Here is a 16,542-nt window from a genome sequence, read left to right on the forward strand (position 1 = left end):
CAACGGCAACACACAAAATTTCTAATTTAGAAATAGTTTCTATTTCCGCGACATCGTGGCTGGAACAACAGCAACATGACAGTAGATAATCTCAGGTGATTATGTACTTTATTCCAAGTTAAATGTGTCTAATATGAGTTTAAATATTATTTTGCGTGATCTTGTAGCCATACTGAAAGCAACAACAGAGAGTTTACCTCAGATCTTGAAAATAAAAAAAAATTAATTAAAGATGTACATTAAAACTGTGAACTTAATACGAACCAACCATTCCATGACAAAGAGGTCTAACTTGGCTCCCTGCAAGAGTTCAAAGGCTGACGACATTAAAGGCAAGGGGTACCTGTTCTTTACGGTAATGTCATTCAGCCCCCGGTAATCAATGCAAGGACGCAGAGAGCCGTCCTTCTTCTTAACGAAGAAGAACCCAGCGCCCGCAGGGGAAGACGAGTGGCGAATGAGTCCGGCTTTTACAGATTCCTGAATGTATTTGTCCATAGCCTCTCGTTCAGGACCCGACAGGGAAAAGAGACGACCCCGGGGCGGAGAAGTGCCAGGAAGGAGATCGATGGCACAGTCGAATGGCCGGTGGGGAGGAAGCGAGGTGGCTCGGGACCTGCTGAAAACCAGCCGCAGATCAAGGTACTCCTCCGGAACCCCGGTGAGGTCAGCCGCTTCAACCTGCAACACAGGACACACAGACACAGGAGGAGAGGCAACACCTAGACAGCAAGCATGACAAGACTGACTCCAAGACATAATCTGACTACGGGACCAATCCACCTGAGGGCTGTGCTGAACCAACCAAGGATGCCCCAGAACAAGACTAGCATTAGGGGACTCCATGAGGAACAGCACAACCGACTCGTGGTGATTGCCCGACACAACAAGACTTACACGGGGGGTGATGTGGGTGATCGTGGCTACAGGCTGGCCAGAGAGGCCCCAGACAGTGACAGGTGAGGAAAGGGGAATGGCAGGAATGCCCCAGCTCTTAGCCGTGCTACAGTCCAGAAAGCTGGCTTCAGCGCCCGAATCAATAAGGGCCTTGCAGGAGTGGATGGAGTTCAGATAGGTGATGGTGGCAGAGAGCTGGGTGCGAGATTGAGGGAGGATTAGAGGAGAAACGCCCGCCAGGACTCCCCGGTTAACTAGTGGGCCTTGGCTTTTAAAGGGCAAGATATAGCAAAGTGACCCGGCTTCCCGCAGTAGAGGCAAAGACCCTGAACCAGCCTTTGTTGTCTCTCTCGGGCAGACAGTCGAAGACCCCCCAACTGCATGGGCTCAGGATCAGGCTGGGGTGACTGAGGTGGTGGGTGGCCCTTGAAAGGCTGGGTCTCCTCCAGCCCCCAGGACAAGCGGGGAGCCAAGCGACGCTGTCGCAGGCGCAGACGACCTTCGACCCGAATGGCCAAATTGATAAAGCCCTCTAAGTCCTGTGGTTGCTCGTGGGTGGCTATTTCATCCTGGATCTCGTAGTTAAGCCCCTCCCGAAACGTAGCTCGCAGCGCCCCCTCATTCCAATCGCAGGAAGCAGCTAGCGTTTTAAATTGGATGGCATACTCAGTAACGGAACGGCCTCCTTGACGGAGCCGTACTAGTTTGGATGCAGCCTCATCTCCTCTTACAGAACGGTCAAAAAGCCTTGTCATCTCACCGCGAAAATCCTCAAAATCATTGCAGAAAAAAGCTCCTGCGTCCCATACGGAAGTCCCCCACTCGCGAGCCCTACCCGTCAGCAGAGTAATGACGTAAGCAACTTTTAACCGTTCTGTAGCATATCGCCGGGGTTGCAGCGCAAAAACCAGTGAACATTGAGATAAAAACGCCCGACATGAATTCGGATCTCCGTCATATAAGGGCGGGTTGTTGGCGTGTGGCTCGGGCTCGCGGTGAGAAAGAGTTAAAGGGGCCGATGAAGCGGAGGATGACTGAACGTTTTGTTGGAGTTCACGGAGGCGGCCGCTTAATTCCGCCACCTGGACTGTGAGGGTTTCGACCTCCTGAGCTGTGGACGAGAGTTGGCTGGCTTGGTGGCCGAGGAGAGCTCCTTGATGAGCAATGGCTGATCGAACAAACTCCTCACCTGCTGGATCCATATTGGTCAGTCCGTACTGTCAGGAACGAGAACGGGATCCAATAGCAGGTGAATAAACTCAAATATTTATTTGCCAAAAAAACAAAAACAAAAAAACAAAACGAAAAAAAAACAGAAAGAGCTCAGTCCAAAAAGTCAGCCGGACGGCGTTCTCCGCCAGCAAACAGTCCGTTAGCACAACGTGAAGATCAATCCAGCTTCAGCCGAGGCAGCGGGGCAAAGTGGCGGCGAGACTGCAACAACCAGCCGCCGCTGAAATCCAGAGTAAGCGCCGGGCGCGAACCGAGATGAATCGGGAGGAATTACTGTGACGAGGCGGGCATTCGGGCAGAAAATATCCAAGGCAGAGAGCCAACCAGAGTCCTAGAGATGCAGGCGAGTACAAAAAGTGAAGGATGCAAAAAACAGGAGCGCCAGACCGACAGGACTAGAAAAATAAACAAAAACGATATTGGGTCAGCATACACAACCAGCAGCGAGAAAAACATTCGTTCAGAATCACGCATGCGGACTGACACAGAACGACAGACACGAGGGCAAGATAAAGGGGAGATAATGAGGACAAGATAGAGTGCAGGTGAGTAGAGAGAATTAGCAAACAGGATAACAAGAGGGGCGGAGTCGACACAACGTGACAGCGGAGCACATGGCAAGCTGTCAAAACAAAGACCACGTGCTCCAGGACAACAAAACAAGGCAGCCCCCACCGAGATCCTGACAAAAGATATGTCACTCAGTACGTTTAATGATGTTAAAAAGGGTTGAATATTTATGAATTAGATAATAAACGTATTTCGTTGCGAGAGCACGCTTTCAGAGAGAACCCACCCACGCTTCTGATTGGCTGTGATATTTGATATTTGAGTCGGTCGCGGTGTCGTGTCACGTTTGCTGTGGACACCCAGATTCCTTGTCCCTGGAATCTTGTCGCATCGTGTGTAGTTAGGAAATGGTGTAAGTTGAAAGTTTTTTTTACAGTTGAAAAAAAAAATGGTAACTATCAAATCTGATGATTACGATTTTTTTTGTGAAACCAAAGTTTTCGAGAAGGTTTGTTTTACTCTGAATATTGTATGTGTGTGTGTGTTTGTGACATATGAGGACACAAATTTGTATATTGACATGGGTATGACATAGGTATTACAAGGAGAAGGTGATTTATTAGGACATTTCCCCATGTCCCCATATTTCAAAAGGCTTATAAATCATACAGAATTAGTTTTTTTGAGAAAGTAAAAATGCACAAAGTTTCCTGTAGGGGGTAGGTTTAGGTGTACGGTTGGTGTAGGGCGATAGAAAATACGGTTTGTACAGTATAAAAACCATTACGCCTATGGAATGGCCCCACAATTCACAAAAACAAACATATGTGTCTGTGTATGTATATGTGTGAGTGTGTGTCTGTGTCTGTGTGAGTGTGTACCCATGGTATTCCCTATGTTATGGGAACCAAATTCAGTGTTTCCCTGCCATTATATTAGGGGGGGGGGGGGGGGGGGGGGGTGGTTGCCGTCCGTGATTTCCAACAATGTCAAATTTGGACTCGTCTGACCATAGTACACTTTTTAAATGAGCCTTGGCCCACAGGACACGGCGGTGCTTCTGGACCATGTTCACATATGGCTTCCTTTTTGCATGATAGAGCTTTAGTTGGCATCTGCAGATGGCACGGCGGATTGTGTTTACCGACAGTGGTTTCTGGAAGTATTCCTGGGCCCATTTAGTAATGTCAATGACAGACTCATGCCAATGAGTGATGCAGTGTCATCTGAGGGCCCAAAGGCCACGGGCATCCAACAAAGGTCTTCGGCCTTGTCCCTTACGCACAGAGATTTCTCCAGTTTCTCTGACTCTTTTGATGATGTTATGCACTGTAGATGATGGGATTTGCAAAGCCTTTGCAATTTGACTTTGAGGAACATTGTTTTTAAAGTATTCCACATCTTTTTATCACTCTTTCACAGATCGGAGAGCCTCTGCCCATCTTTACTTCTGAGAGACTCTACCTCTCTAAGACATCCCTTTTATAGCTAATCATGTTACAGACCTGATGTCAATTAACTTAATTAGTTGCTAGATGTTCTCCCAGCTGAATCTTTTCAAAATTTCTTGCTTTTTCAGCCCTTTGTTGCCCCTGTGCCAACTTTTTTGAGACCTGTAGCCAGTGGCGGCTCATCAAAAATTTTGAGGTGAAAATGGGAGGAGGAGGACGATTTAATGTTAATAAAATTCACAATTAATTTCAGTTCATAGACTTGGTCGGTGTCGCGTCATAGCTGTGTGGGCAGAGTCGGCGTGGGGGAAAACGGTCCTTTCCCCCTCATTGGAAAACCATGGTGTTGACCCAGAATGGTCTAAATAAAATCATTTCTGCTGCTCGACAAAGCAAGATACATCAAAAAACCGAGCCATATTATGTCGGACTGTCCGTACGGTATCTGTGACTGGACAAACGAAGTAAAACATTTGTCGTTTTGTTTCGCTTAATTTTAATAAAGTGATAAAGACTAGAGTAAAAGCCTTTCATACTTTTTTATTGATATATTAAAAAGAATTTTAACATTGACAAAACATGGGTAACATTAAAGGTCTACTGAAGTGCCTTGAAATGCACAGCATTATGTGGTGTGTGCTAAATGTTAAGCCTAATTTTTACAAATACACGCCGTAAAATAAAAAGATATAAAATAACATGAAAATATCCCTTACGAAAATTAATCGTGGTTACAACCAAAAAAAAAAAACATGGCTACTATAGGTAAACCATGGTAAAAAAACAAAAAAACTAATTAAACATGTTTTGCTACACTAACCATAGTTTAACCATGGTATTTGTAATAAAACTGTGGTTATAGGCTACAACTGGTAATAATAACGCTCAAAAATCACGGTTAGCCTACTATAACCTACTTTGTTAACTTTCGTAAGGGATTGTGTATTATAATATGAAATAAATGTTTTAATAGATTAAGACATTTACATCACAAAATATCAGGGAGTGACATTTATTTGATATGAAGGAGGGTAAGCCCCATCAGAACTGGGTTGCGGTGTGGGGGACGGGACTAATGACAGGTTATTGAAGGGTAAGTAGTCTAGCCTATCTGGAGTGCATATAAATATGAATATTAAGCTTGATATGTTTCATATGTTGCATATCCGTAACTGCTATCGGAGTTCTGATGTTGTGTGCTACCCGCTCAGATTGTGCTACCTCAGCCTGTTTATTCGGCAGTAGCCTATATAAATCTTCAGATCGTTTTTTTTTTTTTTTTTTACTTATTAGAGGTACAGAACGCCACACAGCAACTTTTCGGCATTGCACCAAGCAAAAATCAATCGAAATCCTAACAAAAAATAAGAATCAATGGCCTAACAAGGTTTGTTTTCCACCACGGCCTAAACGGATATGACGTTTTTGTGGGCGTTCCCAGCAATGCTGACCAAGTGAATGTCTCAAAATGTGTATTTTTTTGTTTGTAATTTCACAGCTGTAATATCATAACTGACTGTACAACTGAAGTTGGAAAGCGCCGCTTTTCTATCGCGAAACGCAAATGTGCCGAATCTGCTGATGTAATTACAACCGCTAAGTCATAGAGCAGGGGAGGGGGAGGCTGGGGGTCTTGCCTCCATTGGTAAAAAAAAATAAAAATAGCCAATCAGCATCGAGTATTCACTTTCAGCGCTGAGGAGTGTTGAGAAAAGAAACCTCGCATGGAGGCTAGCCTCCCTTCTGGTATATCAACCAATCATTATAGAGATGTAAATAACGTGATATTAGTTGTAACGTCTCCCGCTGCACTGATAATGTACCAAGTAAGTTATGATGAATTTATTCAGGATATTGAATAATTGATTACCAACAGATTTACCAAGCTGTCATTCAAACAGTGTAAATTAAAAATAAAGGGAGAACACTGGATGAAAGCTACAGCAGTCGGTTTAATTAAATAGCACAACAGGCAGCTCTCTTTTAACACAGACTTTTAAGAAGGGATGGATGTTTGCTTCAAGTGATAGGCCAGGTAAGTGAAATTATATTATCTTGCTGTATGTGTGTAATTTTCTTTACGTTTTCTGACTAAAAGCAGACAAAAAGACATTTTAAAATGGTTAAGCAAATACGTTAATAATATTAACAGGCAAGGATCCCCAGACCAAGTGTGCCTCCTCTATTTCAAAACCCACCAGCAGCCCGCGGTCAGGTCAGCCTCCACTTTGAAAAACAAGATCATTCTAGCCACCACGTTATTTAGTGGTGCGCGCATGTACTAGGCGTTGCGGAAATAGCAAGTAAAAAGTCAGATTAAAAGGAAGTGAGTGAAAGTGGCATACTGCCAAGTATGGTGACCCATACTCGGAATTCGTGGTCTGCATTTAACCCATCCAATGTGTACACACACACACACACACACACACACACACACACACACACACACACACACACACACACACACACACACACACACACACACACACACACACACACACACACACACACACACACACACACACACACACACACACACACACACACACACACACACACACACACACACACACACACACACACACACACACACACACACACACACACACACACACACACACACACACACACACACACACACACACACACACACACACACACACACACACACACACACACACACACACACACACACACACACACACACACACACACACACACACACACACACACACACACACACACACACACACGGAGCAGTGGGCAGCCATTTATGCTGCGGCGCCCAGGGAGCAGTTGAGGGTTCACTCCCCCCACCTACAATCCCTGCCGGCCCGAGACTCGAACCCACAACCTTTGGATTACAAGTCCAACTCTCTAACCATTAGGCCACGACTTTCCCAATAATAAGTAATAAATAAATAAGTAATAAATAATAAGATTAAATCGGTCTGATATAAATAAATAAATAGACCAATTAATATGAAAAAACAGTCTTATGAGAAATAACAAAATAAAAGCCTTTTACACTTGCATTTAACCATTTTTTTATCTGTAAATACACATAGTTATAAAAATTAAAACCCCTGTCTCCACAAAAAAACTCCCTGTTTCCACACACCACTCCAAATATCATATTCTACCTGTTCTGCCTGTGATTTTAGGTAGCTCTAAAAAGGAAACTCCCTGTTTCCACAGAACAGTTTCAATTCAGATTAATAGTCCACTACCCCAGAGTGTCACTCAACCAGTTTCAAGACGATCTGATGTTGCATTACAAAATTAAATCCCTCCAAAAACTCATATATGACCAGTTTTGTCTTTGATTTTAGATGGCTCTAAAAAGGAAACTCCCTGTTTCCACAGACCGGTTTCAATTCAGATTGATAGTCCACTACCCCAGGGTCAGACCACATTCAGTTCAGATTGATAGAAGACACTCTCAGTGAACTTTTAGCCTAGATGTCACTCACCCAAAGTCAAGACTATCTGATATTACATTACAAAATTTAAGCTGTTTGTTTTCAAAGACCCCTTTCATTTCAGACTGATATTACAGTACACAGTATCACTCAGCCAATGGCTAATGATGAATTACACAATAAAGATGATTATAAAACACCCATAAAATGTCATATGGGTATATAGTGCTTTCCATTTTTTTCTGATTATAAATACAAGTTTTCCTGTTTTTATAGATGAGTATCCTTTAAAAAGATATAGCGTCTGTTCAACTACAAGTCTTTGCCCATGTTGCCTTAAGTCAAGTCAAGTCACCTTTATTTATATAGCGCTTTTAACAATACAGATTGTGGAGGATAGAGTGTCAGTAATGTATAAAAATGCGATTAAACACTCAATTTTCAGTTAAAGCATATCATTATTGAATTCAGAGATGTCATTGTCTAGCTCAGTTTAGTTTAAATAGTATCTGTGAAATGAAATTGACGATAATCACTAGAAATTAAGTGTCTCCAACTGAGCAAGCCAGAGGCGACAGCGGCAAGGAACCAAAACTCCTTCTGTGACAGAATGGAGAAAAAAACCTTGGGAGAAACCAAACTCAGTCGGGGGCCAGTTCTCCTCTGGTCAGGATATTATTGTTTATTTATTGTGTATTTATTAGGGCCCAAGCCAGTAAGGCGCAGGGCCCTATTGTTCTTCTAAGGATTATTATTAGGGCCCAAGCCAGTAAGGCGCAGGGCCCTATTGTTCTTCTAAGGATTATTAGGGCCCAAGCCAGTAAGGCGCAGGGCCCTATTGTTCCCCTAAGGATTATTATTTTTTTTTTTTTTTTTTTTTTTTTTTTTTTTATTATTTTTTATTTCGACTATCCGGGTACTTTTGGGGGCCTTAACGTGCCCGAAAACTCTTGAAAATTGGCACACACATTGGAACCTGCGGCCATTAGGACGCCGCTGAGGCTGGGACCCGGGCGTGGCACAGGGGCTCTACGGCGCCCCCTGCAAAATTGTCAGAAAGCTTGATGTATAGCTCACACATACTTGCACGTATTCATATGAAACTCGGTACACATATAGAACTCATTGAGCTGAACAACTTTCACGCTGCATGTTTTAGGCTCCGCCCAACAGGAAGTCGGCTATTCAGGGCTGTTTAAAAAGCGCATGCTCTGGAATTTGATATACTCCTCTGAGGATTTCCATACGATTGCCACCAAACTCAGTGAACATGATCTCAAGACATTGGGGACGCTAAATTGCGAAGATATTTTTGATATGTCGAACGGTTTGCCCGTGGCGAGGCGATGAAGTTATGGCGAAAAATGAGACACAGGAAATGCCTAATAACGTCCACATACATTGTATGATGTAGATCAAACTTCATTGATTTGTTCGTTGTGTGATGCCGATCGGATAGATGTGACTATTATGACTGAAAGTTATAGCGCCACCAACTGGCTGCAGGAAGTGTGTCGTTTTCAAAATGCTTTGAATTCAGCATCTTCTTTTTACTCGATTTGCTTCAAACTTCACCAGAATAATGTCAAAACACGGCCGATGTAAAACTGTGAAGGGAATATTGATATCTAAAATTATGTTACCATGGCAACGTGTCAAAGTTGAAAATTCGTTTCTGGTGATTTTGAGGCAGATAACATGTTTAGAATGTCATGAAACTCAACACACATATCAGTATTAATGATAGTTAGACACTGGAAAAAGCTCATAAACGGGCGTGGAAGAGACACTCTATAGCGCCACCTTTTGTCAAAAATGGGAGGGTTAGTTTTAGCTACAGACACCAAACTCGGTACATAAATTGTTCTTATTAAGCCGGACAACTTTCTAATTTACAGTCATTAGCTACGACCAACAGGACGTCGGCTATATTTATTTTAATGTGGGTTTTTTTTTTAAACGGGCTGTAAACAAATTCATACTCCTCCAAACAGAAACAAGGAAATCACACCAAACATTTTTTCTCATGATGCCAAAATACTGAAGATGCTAAATTGCGGACGGATTTAGGATATCTTGAACGATGATTTAATGGCAATTTATTAAAGTTACAGTAAAAAAGAGATTTTTTATTTTTTTTTTATCTTTTAAGAGCAGCTTCCAAACACTTCATAAAAAATTACATACACAGAACAATACAGTCTGAGGATATGTGATTAATTTCATGAATTTACAATACACTATGCAGAGGAGAAAATTTAAAAACTATCAGACAGTTGTTACAATGCTTCTATGAGTGAGAGTTCCCTGTCAGCCTGCAGCTGAGTGAGGGGTGGGGGTGGGGTGGGGTGTGAGTGACTGTGTGAGTGACTGTGTGGATTGAGGAGCTGGGTGAGAGAGAGAAAGAGAGAGAGGGTCTGTTTTTTTAAATCTTTAAAAAATGCTTATAAAGCATTAAAGGTTTTCATAACACTTTATAATTAAGTCTCATTTGTTAACAGTAGGGAATGCATTAATTAACATGAACTAACAATGAAAAATATAATTTTTTACAGCATGTTAATTCTTCATTGATAGTATGAACTTACAATGAACTAACAATGAACAAAATATTTTTAATGTTAGAAAAATAGTCATGTTCAAAAGAGAAACTTTAAAATTTAATAATATATTAACACATTTTGGAATTAATATTGATCAACATTAAATGGAATATAATTATGAATGATTATATATATATAATGATAGCTACAGACACCAAACTTGGTACATAAATTGTTCACATTAAGCCGGACAACTTTCTAATTTACAGACATTAGCTACGACCAACAGGAAGTCGGCTTTTTTTTTTTATGTGTTTTTTTTTTTCAAAACGGGCTGTAAACAAATTCATACACCTCCAAGCAGAAACCACAAATTCACACCAAACACAGAACAAGACAGTCTGAGGATATGTGATTAATTCCATGAATTTACAGTACACTATGGCGAGAAGAAAATTTTAAAACTTATCAGAGTTCTCCTGTCTCTGTGCTTCTAATGTGTGCGGTGGGTGACTGGGTGAGTGACTGACTGTGAGTTCAGTGAGTGTGGAGGGGGAGGGGGGGAGGGGGGTGGAGAGAGAGAGAGAGAGAGAGAGAGAGAGTCTGTTTAAACTTCTCAATAAAATCCTTAAAAAATGCTTATAAAGCATTAAAGGTTTTGATAACACTTTATAATTGAGTCTCATTTGTTAACAGTAGGGAATGCATTAATTAACATGAACTAACAATGAAAAATATATTTTTTAAAGCATGTTAATTCTTCATTGATAGTATGAACTTACAATGAACTAACAATGAACAAAATATTTTTAATATTAGAAAAATAGTCATGTTCAAAAGATAAAACTTTAAAATTTTATATATTAACACATTTTGGAATTGATTTTAAACATTAAAACATTGATTTCAACATTAAATGGTATATATTTATTAATGATGTAAATTAACAACAGTTAAATAATGTTGTTTTTAACTGGTTAATTCACAAATAACATTAAATATTAACAATATATTTTTTACTTTATTCATTTGTGTTAGAAAAAATTATTCATTTTAGTTAATGGAAAAATAAATCATTAAAAAATGCTTATAAATCATTAAAACCTTTGGTAACTATAATACTTTCTCATTTGTTAGCATTAGTAAATGCATTAACTAACATCAACTACCAATGAAAAATATATTTTCACAGAATTTAAAGTTTTATATGTTGTTCTGTGTGTGTGTGTGTTTCACAGAGTTGATGGTTTGGATTAACCCTTTAATTGCCGTATCCCTTAAAACCAAACTGCCAGAGGGTTACTGTGATGCGTGTGCTCGCTGGGCACCGTTTTATCGATGCCACCGGGGTGGCGTATGCTGACGGCTTGGGCCCGTCATCGCTGCTCGCAGCTATATTTATTATTTTTTTTTTTTTTTTTTTTTTTATTATTTTTTATTTCGACTATCCGGGTACTTTTGGGGGCCTTAACGTGCCCGAAAACTCTTGAAAATTGGCACGCACATTGGAACCTGCGGCCATTAGGACGCCGCTGAGGCTGGGACCCGGGCGGGGCACAGGGGCTCTACGGCGCCCCCTGGAAAATTGTCAGAAAGCTTGATGTATAGCTCACACATACTTGCACGTATTCATATGAAACTCGGTACACATATAGAACTCATTGAGCTGAACAACTTTCACGCTGCATGTTTTAGGCTCCGCCCAACAGGAAGTCGGCTATTCAGGGCTGTTTAAAAAGCGCATGTTCTGGAATTTGATATACTCCTCTGAGGATTTCCATACGATTGCCACCAAACTCGGTGAACATGATCTCAAGACATTGGGGACGCTAAATTGCGAAGATATTTTTGATATGTCGAACGGTTTGCCCGTGGCGAGGCGATGAAGTTATGGCGAAAAATGAGACCCAGGAAATGCCTAATAACGTCCACATACATTGTATGATGTAGATCAAACTTCAGTGATTTGTTCGTTGTATGATGCCGATCGGATAGATGTGACTATTATGACTGAAAGTTATAGCGCCACCAACTGGCTGCAGGAAGTGTGTCATTTTCAAAATGCTTTGAATTCAGCATCTTATTTTTACTCGATTTGCTTCAAACTTCACCAGAATAATGTCAAAACACGGCCGATGTAAAACTGTGAAGGGAATATTGATATCTAAAAGTATGTTGCCATGGCAACGTGTCAAAGTTGAAAATTCGTTTCTGGTGATTTTGAGGCAGATAACATGTTTAGAATGTCATGAAACTCAACACACATATCAGTATTAATGATAGTTAGACACTGGAAAAAGCTCATAAACGGGCGTGGAAGAGGCACTCTATAGCGCCACCTTTTGTCAAAAATGGGGGGGTTAGTTTTAGCTACAGACACCAAACTCGGTACATAAATTGTTCTTATTAATCCGGACAACTTTCTAATTTACAGTCATTAGCTACGACCAACAGGAAGTCGGCTATATTTATTTTAATGTGGGTTTTTTTAAAAACAGGCTGTAAACAAATTAATACTCCTCCAAGCAGAAACACGGAAATCACACCAAACATTTTTTCTCATGATGCCAAAATACTGAAGATGCTAAATTGCGGACGGATTTAGGATATCTTGAAAGATGATTTAATGGCAATTTATTAAAGTTACAGTAAAAAAGAGAATTATTATTTTTTTTTTTTCTTTTAAGAGCAGCTTCCAAACACTTCATAAAAAATTACATACACAGAACAATACAGTCTGAGGATATGTGATTAATTTCATGAATTTACAATGCACTATGCTTAGGAGAAAATTAAAAAACTATCAGAGAGCTGTTAAGACTGCTTCTGAGTGAGAGATCCCTGCCAGCCTGCATCTGAGTGAGGGGTAGGGGTGGGGGTGGGGGTGGGGTGGGCTGTGAGTGACTGTGTGGATTGAGGCAGTGGGTGAGAGAGAGAAAGAGAGAGAGGGTCTGTTTTTTAAAATCTTAAAAAAAATGCTTATAAATCATTAAAGATTTTGATGACACTTTATAATAAGGTCTCATTTCTTAACATTAGGAAATGCATTATTTAACGTGAACTAACAATGAAAAATATATTTTTACAGCATGTTAATTCTTCCATGATAGTATGAACTAACAAATAAATTTTTTTTTAAAAGCATTTATTAATCTTTTTAATGTTAGAAAAATAGTCATGTTTAAAAGATAAACTTTAAAATTTAATAATATATTAACACATTTTGGAATTAATATTGAACAACATTAAATGGTATATAATTATTAATGATTATATATATATATAATGATAGCTACAGACACCAAACTCGGTACATAAATTGTTCTTATTAATCCGGACAACTTTCTAATTTACAGTCATTAGCTACGACCAACAGGAAGTCGGCTATATTTATTTTAATGTGGGTTTTTTGTTTTTTTAAACGGGCTGTAAACAAATTCATACTCCTCCAAACAGAAACACGGAAATCACACCAAACATTTTTTGTCATGACGCCAAAATACTGAAGATGCTAAATTGTGGACGGATTTAGGATATCTTGAACGGTGTTTTAATGGCAATTTATTAAAGTTACAGAAAAAAGAGAAAACTTTTTTTTTTTTATCTTTTAAGAGCAGCTTCCAAACACTTCATAAAAAATTACATACACAGAACAATACAGGGTGAGGATATGTGCTTAATTTCATGAATTTACAATACACTATGCGGAGGAGAAAAATTTAAAACTTAGAGTTCTCCTGTCACTGTACTTCTAATGTGTGCGGTAGGTGACTGGGTGAGTGACTGACTGTGTGAGTTCAGTGAGTGTGGAGGGGGGGAGAGAGAGAGAGAGAGAGAGAGAGAGAGAGAGAGAGAGAGAGAGAGAGTCTGTTTAAACTTCTCAATAAAATCCTTAAAAAATGCTTATAAAGCATTAAAGGTTTTGATAACACTTTATAATTAAGTCTCAATTGTTAACAGTAGGGAATGCATTAATTAACATGTACTAACAATGAAAAATATATTTTTTACAGCATGTTAATTTTTCATTGATAGTATGAACTTACAATGAGCTAACAATGAACAAAATATTTTTAATATTAGAAAAATAGTCATGTTCAAAAGATAAAACTTTAAAATGTAATAATATATTAACACATTTTGGAATTGATTTTGATCAACATTAAATGGTATATATTTATTAATGATGTAAATTAACAACAGTTAAATAATGTTGTTTTTTAACATTGGTTAATTCACAAATAACATTAAATATTAACAATATATTTTTTACTTTATTATTTTGTGTTAGAAAAAAATTATTCATGTTAGTTAATGGAAAAATAAATCATTAAAAAATGCTTATAAATCATTAAAACCTTTGGTAACTATAATAATTTCTCATTTGTTAGCATTAGTAAATGCATTAACTAACATCAACTACCAATGAAAAATATATTTTCACAGAATTTAAAGTTTTATATGTTGTTCTGTGTGTGTGTTTCACAGAGTTGATGGTTTGGATTAACCCTTTAATTGCCGTATCCCTTAAAACCAAACTGCCAGAGGGTTACTGTGATGCTTGTGCTCGCTGGGCACCGTTTTATCGATGCCACCGGGGTGGCGTATGCATTGGCGGCTTGGGCCCGTCATCGCTGCTCGCAGCTATATTTAGGGCCCAAGCCAGTAAGGCGCAGGGCCCTATTGTTCCCCTAAGGATTATTATTTTTTTTTTTTTTTTTTTATTATTTTTTATTTCGACTATCCGGGTACTTTTGGGGGCCTTAACGTGCCCGAAAACTCTCGAAAATTGGCACGCACATTGGAACCTGCGGCCATTAGGACGCCGCTGAGGCTGGGACCCGGGCGTGGCACAGGGGCTCTACGGCGCCCCCTGGAAAATTGTCAGAAAACTTGATGTATAGCTCACACATACTTGCACGTATTCATATGAAACTCGGTACACATATAGAACTCATTGAGCTGAACAACTTTCACGCTGCATGTCTTAGGCTCCGCCCAACAGGAAGTCGGCTATTCAGGGCTGTTTAAAAAGCGCATGCTCTGGAATTTGATATACTCCTCTGAGGATTTCCATACGATTGCCACCAAACTAGGTGAACATAATCTCAAGACATTGGGGACGCTAAATTGCGAAGATATTTTTGATATGTCGAACGGTTTGCCCGTGGCGAGGCGATGAAGTTATGGCGAAAAATGAGACCCAGGAAATGCCTAATAACGTCCACATACATTGTATGATGTAGATCAAACTTCAGTGATTTGTTCGTTGTATGATGCCGATCGGATAGATGTGACTATTATGACTGAAAGTTATAGCGCCACCAACTGGCTGCAGGAAGTGTGTCGTTTTCAAAATGCTTTGAATTCAGCATCTTCTTTTACCTCGATTTGCTTCAAACTTCACCAGAATAATGTCAAAACACGGCCGATGTAAAACTGTGAAGGGAATATTGATATCTAAAATTATGTTGCCATGGCAACGTGTCAAAGTTGAAAATTCGTTTCTGGTGATTTTGAGGCAGATAACATGTTTAGAATGTCATGAAACTCAACACACATATCAGTATTAATGATAGTTAGACACTGGAAAAAGCTCATAAACGGGCGTGGAAGAGACACTCTATAGCGCCACCTTTTGTCAAAAATGAGGGGGTTAGTTTTAGCTACAGACACCAAACTCGGTATATAAATTGTTCTAATTAATCCGGACAACTTTCTAATTTACAGTCATTAGCTACGACCAACAGGAAGTCGGCTATATTTATTTTAATGTGGGTTTTTTTTAAAAACGGGCTGTAAACAAATTAATACTCCTCCAAGCAGAAACACGGAAATCACACCAAACATTTTTTATCATGATGCCAAAATACTGAAGATGCTAAATTGCGGACGGATTTAGGATATCTTGAACGATGATTTAATGGCAATTTATTAAAGTTACAGTAAAAAAGATAATTTTTTTTTTTTTTTATCTTTTAAGAGCAGCTTCCAAACACTTCATAAAAAATTACATACACAGAACAATACAGTCTGAGGATATGTGATTAATTTCATGAATTTACAATACACTATGCTTAGGAGAAAATTTAAAAACTATCAGAGAGCTCTTAGACTGCTGAGTGAGAGCTCCCTGCCAGCCTGCAGCTGAGTGAGGGGTGGGGGTGGGGTGGGGTGTGAGTGACTGTGTGAGTGACTGTGTGAGTGACTGTGTGGATTGAGGAGCTGGGTGAGAGAGAGAAAGAGAGAGAGGGTCTGTTTTTTAAAATCTTTAAAAAATGCTTATAAATCATTAAATAAGGTCTCAATTCTTAACATTAGGAAATGCATTAATTAACGTGAACTAACAATGAAAAATATATTTTTACAGCATGTTAATTCTTCCATGATAGTATGAACTAACAAAGAACAATTTTTTTAAAGCATTTATTAATCTTTTTAATGTTAGAAAAATAGTCATGTTCAAAAGATAAACTTTAAAATGTA

This window comes from Barbus barbus, assembly GCF_936440315.1.
Source record: "Barbus barbus genome assembly, chromosome: 3".
In the NCBI taxonomy this organism is placed as follows: Eukaryota; Metazoa; Chordata; class Actinopteri; order Cypriniformes; family Cyprinidae; genus Barbus; species Barbus barbus.